Raw genomic sequence first — 3,461 nt, forward strand, 5'->3', positions numbered from 1 at the left:
CTTGAGTTCAAGGCCAACCAGGGCTACATAGTGAAACCCCAAACCCAATCAACCAACCAACCAAACAAACAAACAAAAACCAAATAAAAAACATGGACATCTTTCCCTCAACAGACTTCCCTCATGTCTTATTAGCCAAAAATATGTCACATGCCCATATTTAAGCCCATCACTAATAAAGAGCAGCAAAACCATGTTTGGGTTGAATCCATATCTGTTATCTTCGGGTTAAGATTAATCCTCTTTTGTCTGGGCATGGTGGTACAAGCATAATCCCAGCTAGGAGGCAAAGGCAGGCAGATCTTTGAGTTCCAGTCTATAAGCGTAACCCTCTTGAAGCCTGGAGGTGGTTGGTGGTACACACCTTTAATCCCAGCACTTGGGAGGCAGAGGCAGGTGGATCTCTATGAGTTCGAGGCCAGCCTGGTCTACAGAGTGAGTTCCAGGACAGCCAAGGCTAAACAGAGAAATCCTGTCTTTAAAAAAAAAAAAAAAATTAACACCTTTTGAAACAAGGCTGAAATAGCTCAAAATGGCAGGTGCCAATTAAAGGAAGAGGGAAAGAAATTGTTTTTTTTTTTTCAGTAAAAAAATTAAAATAAAAAATGGCTTTTTCATTAAAAAAAAAATTAAAGGAAGAAAGAAGGATGGGAAATACATGTTCACTGGTGACCAGCAGCAGCACACTACACATGGCAAGCAGCTTCCGAGATCTCAAATAGCTCAAGGCACTTTTGACCAGTTTTTATTAACAAGTTTTATGGGGTTTTTTTTATTTTTTTAAATTAATTAATTTATTTATTTTTCTATTATCAGCTTGATACAGTATAAATTCTTATCTTAATAGTGAAATGTTTCACTGAGGCCTGCCCAGTAACTGAGTAAAACCAAAACTTACTATAAGCCACAGTCATCCTAGGATCCCCCCTGCTATGTAGCCTCCCCGGTTCTGTGGGTTGCAGTCTGACTGTTCTTTGCTTTCTATCTAGTATCCACTTATAAGTGAGTACATACCATGTCTGTCCTTCTAGGTTTGGGTTACCTTACTCGGGATGATTTTTTCTAGTTCCATCCATTTGCCTGCAAATTTCATGCTGTCATTGTTTTTCTCTGCTGAGTAGTACTCCATTGTGTACATGTACCACATTTTCTTAATCCATTCTTCAGTTGACGGGCATCTAGGTTGTTTCCAGGTTCTGGTTATTACAAGTTTTATGTTTTATTGTTTGGGTTTTTCTTTGAGAGAAGGTTCTCTATGTAGAGGTGGCTGGCCTCAAACTCACAAAGATCTGCCTGCCTCTGTCTTCCAAGTCCTGAGACTAAAGGCCTATGCCACCACACCCAACTTTCCATCAGTTTTTAAAGCTTGCCATGAAACAACCTTCCAGGCGCTAGAGGCAAATTTTGGCAATAAGTTCCAGAATATAGCATCTCATGGATGCTCAGCTCTGCCTGGAGTGACTTTGAAGTTAAGAAACAGGGGAGAAACCAGTGTAGCCAGCTTTCCTGGTAATCGCTGGTCCTTGGAGGTAGTTATCTGGAAGATAAGAAACAGGTAAAAGAACAGACACACGTCACCACTGTGACCAGGCTCTAAATCCTCAGGAGGACTCAGTAGCTGGTGGGCCTCTCGGGTCCCACCATAGAGGACCAAGGAAATGAATTCTTTCAGCCAGGAAAAGGACCGTGGAGGAGGTTCCAGTAGGGTGGTTGGTTTAATCCTATAACAAGTTCTCTTAAGCACTGCTAAGTGCAAAGACCTGCTGTGCTGGCTAGTTTTATGTCAGTTTGGCACAAGCTGGAGTCATCTGAGAGGAGGGAGCCTCAGCTGAGAAAATGACTTCATAAGATACAGCTGAGCCGGGCGATGGTGGTGCATGCCTTTAATTTCAGCACTTGGGAGGCAGAGACAGGTGGATCTTTGTGAGTTCGAGGCCCAGCCTGGTCTACAGAGCGAGATCCAGGAAAGGCGCAAAGCTACACAGAGAAACCCTGTCTCGAAAAATTAAAAAATAAATAAATAAAAAGATACAGCTGTAGGACATTTTAAAATTGTTGGTTATGCCGCCGAGCTGCCCCTCGTGGCTGGTCACCGCCCACGGCGGCCATGCCTGCGGAGGAGCGTGCCGCGGAGGAGCGTGCTGATTGAAAGAATCTTAGCCATGGTTACCTTTTTAGAGCTTTATTGCGGGGGGGGGGGGGGGGGGGGGAGACAAAGAAAGACAGAGAGAGAGAGAGAAGGGGGGAAGAAGCTTTGAACTGACCACAGTTACGGAAAATCTCCTTACCAAATTATGACAACCAGACTGTAGGCTTAGGAACAACCAAATTCTGCTATTTGGTCCCATCTGAACTGTGTCCCATTCAATCTAATGCTGCAGACTCTCAGGACTGTAAGCCCTCACTGCTAATTTTGTCCTCTCTTAGCATCATCAGCTTTCTTGCAGGCTTTAGAGGACCTCTAGTGCCTTTGACATTTCTTGCCTAGATTGATGCTTTGTCACTCATCTGCAGCCAGGGGATGGATCACACGTGTCCTCCAAAGGCCCATCGGAAGCTTAAGCTTGGTGCCGCTCAGACATAATGGGACCTTTAGGAAGTGGGGCTGAGTGTGAGGAAGTTAGTCATGGAGGGGCTATGCTCTGGCAGGGGCTACTGGGACACCCCCCCCTTCTGTATCTCCCTTCACTTACTGGATGTCATGGAGTGAGAGTCATTCCCCTGTCACAGTGCACTGCCTTGCCATGGACCTGAAGCAATGAGCTGACCAACCATGCGTAGAAACTTCTGAATTCAGAAACCAAAATAAGCTTTCCCCCTTAAAATGTGATCATAGCAGGTATTATATCTCTGTGTGTGGTGGAATCCTGACTAAAATGCCAGGTCACACAGCTGGGCGAACAGGTTCAGAACCCAGGCCAGACTGAAGAAACGGGAGGTGATGACGAACTGTATTATGGGAAGACAGGAGATCAGGGAGTTCACGATGCTGTTTGTGAGGGCAGGCTGCACTCCCTGCTCCACTCTCTGCCTTCCCCACCCTACCCCGACTGTCATGCCCTCTCCTCTTCCCGGTCCTCTCTCCCTCTGCGACAGGAAGTAGCTTGAGGACAAAGAAGTAGAGAAGACTTTCCGGTATAGCATTGCGGCCAAAAGGGTACCTACCCCCTTACAGCTATTTTAGGGAAAGCCTCTGTTGCATGCTCAAGGTCATGCTCTTATCAGGGAAGGATTCCTGGTTTCCATGGCAGTCTAGAAGACAGAGAAGTTCCAGTGTTGGACCTCAAAGTTTAGGGTCTCAAGTGGGCGCCCCAAGAACCCAGACTCCAGTCCAGTTGATGCAACAACACGAGGAATTTATTGGCTTCTGAACAGAAGGGCAAACTCTGCTAGTAAGAGCAAGAGCCACATCTTACTGCAGCCACATTGGTGCTTTTAAAGGAAAAACCCATAAAAGCCAT

This window comes from Peromyscus californicus, unplaced genomic scaffold (genome assembly GCF_007827085.1).
Source record: "Peromyscus californicus insignis strain IS unplaced genomic scaffold, ASM782708v3 Scaffold_4__1_contigs__length_199733344, whole genome shotgun sequence".
Classification (NCBI taxonomy): domain Eukaryota; kingdom Metazoa; phylum Chordata; class Mammalia; order Rodentia; family Cricetidae; genus Peromyscus; species Peromyscus californicus.